This window comes from Magallana gigas, chromosome 8 (genome assembly GCF_963853765.1).
Source record: "Magallana gigas chromosome 8, xbMagGiga1.1, whole genome shotgun sequence".
NCBI classification, from domain to species: Eukaryota; Metazoa; Mollusca; class Bivalvia; order Ostreida; family Ostreidae; genus Magallana; species Magallana gigas.
Window position 1 is genome coordinate 43,705,279 of NC_088860.1, and position 11,808 is coordinate 43,717,086.

Genomic DNA, 11,808 nt, shown 5'->3' on the forward strand with positions numbered 1-11,808 from the left:
TAAAAATACACATACCTGTGGAAGAAGTACAGTTGAAATCGACGAAATGGAAAATATCCAAGATATCTTCTATGACAAATTATCCATGTTTACTAATAAAAGTTGACAGGGACGAAAACAAATTTCTTACGGAGATTTATAATGGCAAATGTTGACATCTTTTATCCACTCGGAAGTACTCGAACCACCTTGCGCAATTTTCAACGTTATCATCCGGGCTTCATTATGGCTGATGCATTGCAAAATTCCCATAGACTTTCTATTTTGGAATGTGTATTGAAACCTGAAGCGGTGTAGGGCGCGTTTCAAGACAGAAAATCTGGACATTTTTCATATTAGTGGATGAACGTTCTTTAAGCATAAAGGTATTCATCATATTATCAACCGAAAAGTGGTGGAAGCAAATACTCGAGACAGAGTATATTATAAGAAATAATCAAATATATCAGAAAGTCCTTCGGGCTTTATTGGATTTGATCATGCACGACCAAAACTTTCACCTCATAATACTCAAAGAATGGTTCGTATTACATAATTAGCAAAATACAGTAACCATATTCGCATAAAATCGTTAAACAAAGGTAAATGTAGGAAGGTGTTCCATCCTGCAATGTTCTATTGTTGTCGTCGTTCGAAGTCAATGATTCAGTTGTATCGTATATGGCATATACTTTCAAATTACAAGATACAGAGTCTAGCCGGATTTTGATATTCCAAACTGCATGTATGAATCCCTGACCCAGGGGTCATGAATAACAGAATTTGTGTACAGGGTTTCAGGTAGGTTGTTTAATTGCCTTCATAACCATGCATCTAGTTTTTTTCTCAAATATATATGGTTTTGAAGATTTTTAAAGATTCAATACAGTTTCACTACATGACCATATTGGCCCAAACATAAGGTCCGAACCCCGTGACCAAGGGACCATTAATTTCACAATATTGGTGGAGGGCTCATAAATATCATAATCATATATTTAGTTTTTACCATCATGTGTTGGAAAAAGACTTTAAAATTTTTGCATGTTTATTGCTTATATGGCCCCAAAATGGAATAGTCATAAAGGACTATATATGATATGGGCCTAAAATGGCCCCATAAAATAAACATCATCATTTTACTATAATTCTTTGTTTTCTTAGTACAGATATGTATGTGATATGTTTACATAATATTCATTTTGGTTCAAGTGCCCACAATTTAAAAATATGACATCGTAAAGACCTTTTCCTGCCTTTTTTTGCATTTTTAGCATAAAGCTGCTTGTTTTCAAACATTTTTCCTTCCGAAAACATACAGCGCATTCTTGAACAAACAAAATATTTGAATCAGAGATGTATCTAGCCAAGACTAATAAGTGACCAAAAAATTCTCCTTGTTCAAGCATGCGCTCTATATTTCCCATTCGTAAATAGATAAGAAAAATGTCAATTTTTGGCTGATTTTGATTGAACTATAGAAATAGCGTCACTTCTGACGCCATATACTGCCAGTATGTGGAAAAAAATCAAATAAATAGATGAAAAATATATTTTATATCAACTCTTCTAAAAAATAAGTTACTATTTTATTGTACCCGAAACACTTTAAAAATGGCAAATTATGGGGGCCAAATTTAACTCTTATCATATATAGTTCTTTGCATTTAAATTCTATTTTATATTTCTCTTATAGATGCTTCAAGTCAAAAAAGGGTAACAAATGTCCTTGTAGTTTTCAGGAAGAAGTTAAAATGTAAAATTGATCACGGACGACGCACAACGCTTGACGAAGCGGTAATATCGGTATGTAACCTAAGTGACCAGGTGACCCAATAATATTTGCATATATTCAGTAATTTACATTTTTAAATTGAGTTTTGTAGGTTTGAATTAGATGCTAATGTGTGTTATCTAAAGGTTAGATCTCTTCTTGATGATACATCATTTTTTATTAGCAAACATGTTGATTACACATGTGTTAATAAAATAATAAATTATAAGATATTATAGTTTCGTACATGTATAATGTCCTTTAAGGATTTTGTGTCAAATGAAAGGTCAGACTCTCTTAAAAACGAGAGGTTACTACGAAATAAAAACACGTCTTCTAAAAGAAAATTAAACGGTTAAAGCAAAATATTTACAAAAATTATTTAAAACTAATTATGTAACCAAGATTGTCTGAACCAGTATTCTTTATTACATATGTCATATGTAGTTACATTGTGCATCTATACGTTTGGAATACATTACTTCAAACATTTACAAAAACATCAACAACTATATATCTTAATCTGAATAAAATCAAGCATTATGGTAAGTATCCGTTATTGTTCAGTCTCGTTGAACCTCAAAGGAAAACGGCAAACAAAAGATGTAAACAACAAAAAAAGAACAAAAATACAAAAATATTGATATTTGTCAATTACATGTTATATTAGAAATCTGTGGGTTATTATGGAATTGCTGGTTTAAAATCTTAAGCTTATGACCGTCATAAACAAATCAAAACCTTGAAATTTTATGGTACAAAATAATATGACACAGTAATTGGCTTCCACGTTACAATATGGATCGAATATAAACAGAGGCATTTAGTTACAACAAGATGTGTTTTTCAATTCTTTCAACGATCTAATTGTAAGTTTGAATGTTATTATTACTGAAATTAAAATACAGGTTAATTTGAAGAAAAGCCATAACACTGACATTTTGGAAATAATTCGAGGTACCTTGATTTGAATAATTAAAAAAAACCTAAAACTGTATGGCTAATAGTATATTTAAATATGTGTAAATTTGAATAATCTTTGGAGAGGATATGTGTTTGCCTCATATTGATATTTTTAGAGTTTATGACGGGAAATGCAGCCAATTTATAGTGTATGGTAATCCTTATGATATATACATTAAAAATGTGGGAATAAATTCCCATCATTTTAAAGAAAATTAAAAACAAAAAATGAACAGTATTCTACAAAATACTCACTGTAAAGTATAGAAATCTTTATTCAGTCCTAATTGTAGAATTATCATCTGCGAAAAACTACAATTACATTTTATATAGGTATATGGTATAAGTTTGAAACAATTAATCCAAACAGGCATTGTTATAACCTCACCATTTCTGTTCGGGTAATTTATAATTTGCTCATCAAGTCTTATGATTTTCATTGGTGAAACAATATATGATTCAATACATAGTCTATAATACAAACATACTTAAGGTATCCGATGTACAATTGACCAAAACATGATGCCTGGTAAGGTATATATTCAATGTACTCGTTTGATAGGTAAGGATATGTAGTTTCTAAAAATAGATGTTTTTCCCGCCAAATCACTATGGGGAAGTAACTCTAGCTCTTCAAATCACTCATGGTAAAATACTACTTTTCTTTGACGAAAACATGTGTAATCATTAATAATATTTATCAAATAAAAATTGCCAACATATTTTAATAAAAATAAAGTTTTTAAATAAATTGATTACCTTTATCAATATTTTTTTTATTTTCTCGAATTTTTTTTTACAATGACCATGACGACTCACGCGATTCCCCCCCCCCCCCCACGTCAGCCGTCGCATTCATAATCCAACGCATATTCCCGTTAGCTGGTAATTTTCCTGTTTTCTATACCTTTACCATATAGAACTTGTAATTTTAGAATTAAAAATCTAAACTGTTCATTTTTTTTTTCATTCAGCAAAATGTTTGCACAAAAAATATTGTTACTAATACAACGAAGTCGTGAATTGCGGGTCACATCAGGTGTGTAAAGCGTTACGAACAAAGCGTGCAAGAACCGTGTGAAATGTTTTATTAGATTTCATTCCAAACCAATTCATTCCAAACTCGTAGAAAACAATATATATTGTATTATCCTTAACTCAAAATTGTATCCTTTTTAACAAAAAATTAAGTCAGTTTTAAAATGGAGACTGTCGATAAAGTCTGACTACGATGTTTCCGTATCTGTACAATTGTGGAATGTACAATACATCAACATGCTTTTCACAGTTATAACAAAATATGAATTAACCATAAATGACGCTGTGATGTTGTAATAAGCATGCATTTTTACACGATAAGATTGTGTACAAATACCACACATAACATGCATCGAACATCGGCTATCTGGCTGAACCTGTCAATCAAATTTTGAGTATTTGATTTCATTGGATGGTGAAGCGCCTCTTTTATGTAAACAGCAAAATGAAACGAATTGACTTTAAAGCAGTCGGAATCAGTATCTAATAGTATTATTGGAATGATATAAAATCCAGCGATTTTGAAAAAGAGTAAAAAATGTACCGTTTATGCACATACATGTGATATGAAATGCGAGAGAAGAAAATTGTTTGGAATCCCGATGAAAAAATAAATCAATGATTAGAAATTTCATTATTTGACTCTTGTTAACTTGATTTACGGAAAATAACAAGGAGATGTTTTAACACAATAATTACAATAAACGTGTACAAGCATTTTAACCACGAAATCCGTATGCATAGTACTTATTAAAAATAGTTAGTAGCAAATACGCCGTTATACAAATGTTAGGTCCGCAACACTCTGTATGTTTAATGAAATTAGTGATACAAAAAATTGAACAGATTGAATAGGGCCATACGATTAACAAACAATTAACAATTCAAATTATGCACAGTCACAATATCTACGAAATCAATGATTAAAACGACCTACTCAGTATTTTTCGACGAAATACGTGACTTGTGCACTGCAACATTTACTCTATAAATTAGGATTTTTTTCTTCACGTTATTGTAAGAGCGCCGCGGGAAAAAAAATAACGTCATACAACGGCAAATGACGTAAAGCTGCTACAACATCACAATCAACGTAAGGGGGAAAAGTTAAAATAACTCGTTTTAAAATTAAGAAAAAAAATATTGCTTTAGTTTATGCATCAATTGTTTATTATTTATCGTTTATTATGTCAGATCAAAAATAGTGCGACTTTTTGAAAATTTATTTCAAGCTTCGTAATCTACCGAGCTCATCCCGGAAAATCCCGAGCTCTCTGGCTCAATTGTACATCGGATACCTTAAATGATCTAACATCGGTGTATTTATTCTATCATGTTTCAAAAAGTACTACATCAGAATCAATTAATAATGTTTTCTGATAGCTTTGATTCCAATTCATACAGAAATTCATGTACAATATTAAAATGTTTCTATCTGCCATTTCAGGAATTCAGACGACCTCAGTTTGTAGCAAATTGAGTGTTTTGCTATTATCCCCGCCGACGATATTGTATATCAATCAATTGTATACAGAACATGGAATCTTACTTTGTTCATTTCTACTTCAGTCGTGTATAAGTGAGGTGAAGTGGGGCTTAGTTAAACTTGTACTAAGCATGGGATTTGCGGCTAGAGAAATACATCCAGTTCTACATTTCTAACTTGTAATTAAGCCTACATGAACTTTACGTCGCATTCCCCTGACCCCATTAGCAAGAATTATTGCCCTTTGAACAAATAGCAAACCAGCTAAATCATTACAATTTTCTTGTTTTGTAAATGCATATATGGTGCTTTCCATCATTTAAAATGTATAATGAATCTGAATTTGTAAACTTTTTAAATCTTTAAAACTTTAAAATAATGTTTTAAAAGTTACGTACGTGAGACAAAATATCTTAGCTCATGAGAAGTCTGAAGAGTCTATTTGGAGAATTAACTGTGGAAAAAGTAACAATAGCATTCAATTTTTTTCAGTGGAGTGTATAAGTGAGGTGAGGTTGGGCTTAGTTAAACTTGAACATGAATATTGACATATAGATGTGATATGCCATGAATATAAGACACCCACATAAATACAAATAAACGTTAATCTTTGCATCTGAATACAAATCAAAATCATGGTATTGAGAATAAAATTTTCGAATATTTTTTATCACACTTAGTATGAGTTGTTTGCTTTTTTTCCTTCCGTGATTTAGGCCAAAATAACTTTTCCTAACAGATCAGCAATATCTTCCTTTGTAAATGAACCCGCTTCAAAGCGAGGGAACTGGTTTATTTTGCGATTTTTTGGAATTGACGGAATATCGATTTTCTTTTTTTGATTTTGAAACGAAATCAATGCATCTGTATTTTCATCATCTGTGTCACCCCTATACTTGGTTAGAATTTCCTCCAAACGTGTGATATAATCACCAATGGTTATGTAATGGTCTTCCATTTCTGCCCGATGTTCTGCCGCCATTTGGTCAAGCATACTCATATTATCCGAAAGTATGGTATCCGCCATTTTCATAAACTCCTGAAATTCTTTATACATGGAAATACGTATATCATCGACAAAGTGGTTTAAGATATGCATATTCATTTCGATCTCTTTTTCGACGTCATGGGCTCCTGGGATATAACATTCGAGAATTTCGGACGATTTCTTCTGATAAAATTGGAATCTTTCTGTGCAGATTGTTTCCAAATCTAAAAAGGTATGACCCTTGTGTTTAGGAATAGTTGTGCATTTAGAACATACAGTAATTTCGCATTCTTCGCAACAAATGTCTGCTATTCTCGTTGGATGGAGTTTGCATTTTTCCATTTTTGACCTCCTAAGTCGTTGCTGATAATTTACCACTTCATGGCAACTGGTCACGGAACTAGAGAGATGAACATCTTTACATTTCTCACACAACGAAATATAACAAGAATTGCAGTAAAATTTACAAATCTCTGCACAAGTGCAATTGTCACATTCGATGGAAAACTGTAGTGTACCTAACGAAGCCATCATTTCTGTAATTTTATAAACAAAATACAATGTACGTTAATCTATGCAACATATTTCGAAAACGCTTCAAACAAAACATGTTATAAATTTGAAATGTAATACTAAAATTAATTTGTATTATCGATGGCGTTGACGGTAAAATCGAACAAAATCTCGAAGTATGAATGATGTTTTGTTCATATTTAAAGGACAGTAATGTCGTTTCCGTTGATATATTGTTATATATCGGCAATTGTTTGATCACCAAGCCTCTTTTAAAGCTATGTACATGTTATTATTTACATCAATAAAGAATGACACTGAAACCACAGATTATTGTTTACTTATGAAAGCTACCTTCAATATGATGTGAACGCTAGAGTCGATTGCCTTACAAAGATATAACATTTTAACTAATGAAAAATAACTATTTAAGAAATTGATGCGTCCTTTCGAATATCAAAGCCGTGTTCGACATCGACAGTTAATTTTAGCCTGGTGTAATTGCACAATATACTAACTTCGTTGTTTTTAGAATAGTTTGTTCTTCAATACTTTGCAAAAAGTGTTATTCATTCAATATACGACAATTTTCTTAATTTACGCAATTTTATTCGGTTTAATAAATCTATTAAAGACGATTAGATAGAGTTAACGATTATTATTTACAATATTGCAAATGATCAAATGATTACGATGTGATCTTAACATCACAAAATGTTCTATATTAGAATAGATAAGATGTTATCGCAAAATACAAGGTTTTGACATTTTGATGTGCCAAAAACGACACCACCAACTTATGATTATTATTTTACTTACATAAATCGAAAATAAAAGATAAAACTAGTTATATTTGTAAAGGAAACAGCCTTTTATAGGTCAATACATTTTGTTAGATTTGATAAAAAAATATTGTCCTCGTTTAGATATATTCACTCTTTTAAATGGGCATGGTCACGATTTTGCTCAAATTCTTTCATTCTGTTTTTTATTATTAACAATGCTTTAGAAATGCATTTCTAATGTTCAAATGGAATCGTTGAGTTATAAGCAAGATACAGCCCTCTTCTTTGTCAAGTAAACAAAGCTCGTACCCTGATTTTGTTTATATAGGTTCAATATACATGTAAAAACAAATCCTGTTCAAGGTGGTGTGTCTATTGTATAACTCATTTTAAGCTTAAATAAACAGTTTCTAACGTTTAACGCATTTATTTTAGGTCTAAAACTGGAATTTTTACGTCAACATTAAAAATGTAAACAAAAGTTTTGTTTTTTTACATAGCAAAGAATTGTTAGCTCTGCAATTCTAATATAACTCAGAAAATGGCACTCAAATTTTGGTTGCCTATTATATATGTCTTACTGAATCATTGTAGACATTAAAATCGGAAAAAATATTTTTGATCAAAATCGTGACCATGCCCCTTTGAAAGGCTAAAATTATGTTTAACAAATCCTTTATACATTTGTTGATAATTGTCATTTAGATACACCGTGTGGATGTTATGATTTGCTCATTACTAATTGAAACTTAAAGATTTGAGTGTCTTCCGCTTTTGTTATCCAGATAGGGTGACGCAAAAACCGCAAATATTCCCCAAAAAATATCACCAAAATGCAAGTTATTAAAAAAAATATGAGTTTTTAAATAATAATGATTGTGAAAATAATGTATATTAAATTAGTTTACACACACACACACACACACAAAAGAAATCTTATTTTGCCTAACTCACATGTATCAGTGTTTCCTTGCGCTTCTTAATTAGTCTAATGGGTGTCATTATAGTCTTCAGAGAACTTTCATTTTGTTTTAAAAATTAGTATTGAAAATACTCCAAGTTTTTTAAATACTTAGAATATTTACCTGACTATATTGATTTTTCTGAAGTTTGTTATCATCGCTAGCTATATTGATGTCGCATTGTTGTTCACTGAATATAGCTTATTATAGTTTTTATAGCGATTTTGGTTATATGCGTTCTGATTGAAAGGAATAAAAGTTCGACACAAATGAATGTGTATACTCCAGCATCTAGCAGGAGTTAGAGAGCTGTCAGAAAATCATGATTTCTGACTGCAAACATCAAATTCAATGTTAAGTGTCATTTCTTTCTTTCTTTGCTATTTTTAGACAGCAGTATCGATTACATGTCACATTACATTAAACTTATAATTCCCTGTGAATAAGATTTTGTAAGCTTTAAAAGCATGAACAATTTCCACATAGAATTAAATCTCTAAATAATATACATATCTTCCTTGTAATGATAAATAGAATGATAAAATAAAAGTGATTCATGCCTCTCAAGATTTAGTTACATCTACTTTAAATATGTGGCGAATCATGTATATACAAGTCAGACATTGCAATATATATAAAAGAACTAAGTATCTGAAATTATTCCCAAGATATATATATATATATATATATATATATATATATATATATATAGTTATGCTATTCATGCTTTCTGAGCATAGTCTATTTTTTTATTTGGACTCCTTAATATCTTTTTTCCAAGACACTGTTTTGTCCTTTTAGCCCATAACTGAAACAAACTTATTCTATTGAATTCATCAACGTACAATTCAATCTGATGATAATCAACTACACCAAGGATAATCATTCACATTGTTATTGATAATCGAAATTGAAGATTTAAATTTATACTTACATTCCTTAAGTACTCTTTACATATTTGAGTCAACTTATTCAAAATCGTTTTCCTTTTAGAAACAACACAATAGACAATTAAATCAACAGCAAAACTGTTTTTTCACTTTCGCTTTCAATTACAGGAAAAGCAAAACAAGTTCATTTTTAAAGCGCTAAGCATAGCTCAGCGCTTTATTGTCGTTAGACTTCTATTTCCGGTGCAAGGAATAACTGCCCTCTATGAGCAGAAATAGACATCATTTAAACTGGTAAGAGGTATAGGGAACCAGTTATCTGGGTGACGGAAATGGCCGAGTAGATACGATCGGTTTGCGGGGCTTATGTACATCAGCACGGGATGCTACGCAGTGATGAAAAAATATAGTGCGTATTCAGAGGCTAAAATATAAAAAAATAAAATCGACTCTTTGCAAGAAAATGTCAAAAACTGTGATAAATTACTGTTCAAAAGGTATAATTTGTGATTTTAACATATCTTTTTTCAGGCAAGTATCCATATACAAGTCGTGTTCAGCTTTAATTCACATCATCTTAAGAAAGTAACATATATTTAAAGAAATCTGGCCTTCGATACTTTAAATTGATATTCATTAAACATAAACCAAAATTTCAATAAGGCTCATTTCCGCCTACGCTTGCACACAGTAAATTTTCATAGAACTAAGCTAGGTTAGCGCTTTTTAGTACTTTCAGTACTTTGATTTTTTTTTGCATAATGCTAAAGTACAAAATGCATATTAAAGGGTACAGGTAAGTGGTAGTGTGTGTTGCTCTCGGAAATAGCAAGGAATGAATCAGCTTCATGTTTAGCAGGCGAAGGGGATAGAGGGTAGCTTTTTATCGAGAAAATGGGATATAGATAGTGCTCATATACATGTATGTGATCAAATTTTTCGGTGGATATTTAAATTTGCTAAAATTGGTCTTCATGCAAGAAACAAATGGTCTTGGCTCTTGAGAATTTTTAGCAATTTCAGAATAAAACAAAACCAACTAACAAATAGCTCTAGAGTCTGCCCTAAGATATTTATGCAGCACATTTCTCAAACAACTGTTTATTTATAAATACTTGTGGGTTCAAAGGCTGTTATTTCATTAGTATGGAGAAATTCCAAGATTTCTCTTTCGATTAAAACACCCACTCTAGCTTAAGGTTTCAATACACAACCAAAAAAAAAAAAGAATACGGGGATTTTGTTTTGTAAAAGAAATGAAAGTAACCGGATGATACCGTTGTTAGAACATAACCCAGTTTTTAAGCCAATCAAATGTCTCCGATTCTCGTTAAGAATTCATTCTTGATGGCGAAGAATCTGTCTATTTCTAAAATACTAAAGAGTTTTTGATTGGTCCGTTCAATATCAAAAAGCAGTAAATGGGCGTTACTTTAGATAGTTTACCCCCCCCCCCCCTCAAAGTTATATACATGTAGTACAAATACAATTGTTTTATTTTTTATTAAATTTGCAATACAATATTTACATTTTAGTTTTAAATTTCCACAGTAATTTTTTTATCACCTTTTTGAATTATAAATTTGTTGACATATTTCGGCACAGACAAAAATACATATTCATCGTCTAGCACAGACGTATCAGAATCCAGGGTTGTCTCTGAGGAACGTTTTAAGAGGTTTTCATCTGTCTATGCGATAGGGGGAGCAAGAGTGTTGCTTATTTCCTTAAGAATGCAATATTGTTCCCTTTGATGTTTTTGTATGGCGTTAGAACGATGACCACTTCTGCTGGCTACAGCTTTGTCATTAAAACCACTATTATATAGTGTTGTGCATAGAGTTACCCTCCCGGGGTGATTTGTAATATTGCAACCATCTAAGGAAATTCCGGCATCCTCATAAAATTTCTTAAACATTGTAGATAATTTGTTTATTGGAATTTTTCCAGCACTGAATCGCGGGACTTTGTTTTTACCACTAGAAATGACACCTTCAATCAAGGGTTTTCGGTAGAATGGACCAACACGGGGAATCAACGATAAGTAAAATGAGATCAGTTTTACTAAACACCGAGAATTGGACGGTTGTTCGTAATGTTTAATAATTTGATTTTCTACATTTTTTTGTTTTAGCCCTCCCTGTATATTTTTGGAAACTCTAGCAGTAAATTGAATGTATTGCAATTTGTTTTCAGGGTCAGTTTTTATCTCGTATTGCTCCGCGTCTAAGTTTTAATGCCACTCCATCCCTCTAAATCCGAATGCTTTTCCGTTGTAATAGAACACAGCGTTTGATAGTCCCTCGGCCGTATTAAAAGAAAAAACACCGGTATCCCAAAAAGTTTCTTCATCCGCTCGTGTCACGGGATCGCTTCTTTTCTTATTTACGCCTATTCTGTCCGCCGTCAATTCCTTCATTCTTCCGTCTA

At 31.5% G+C, this 11,808-nt stretch overlaps 1 long non-coding RNA gene across 1 annotated transcript; it reads right to left on the bottom strand.

Moving 5' to 3' along the window:
• Positions 1-2,155: 2,155 nt before the first annotated feature.
• On the bottom strand, positions 2,156-7,465 carry LOC117690057 (uncharacterized). The gene is made up of 2 exons (XR_010708743.1): positions 5,053-7,465; positions 2,156-3,203 (listed from the first exon to the last, which is right to left on the bottom strand). It is a non-coding gene; the product is annotated as an uncharacterized lncRNA (long non-coding RNA).
• Positions 7,466-11,808: the final 4,343 nt, after the last annotated feature.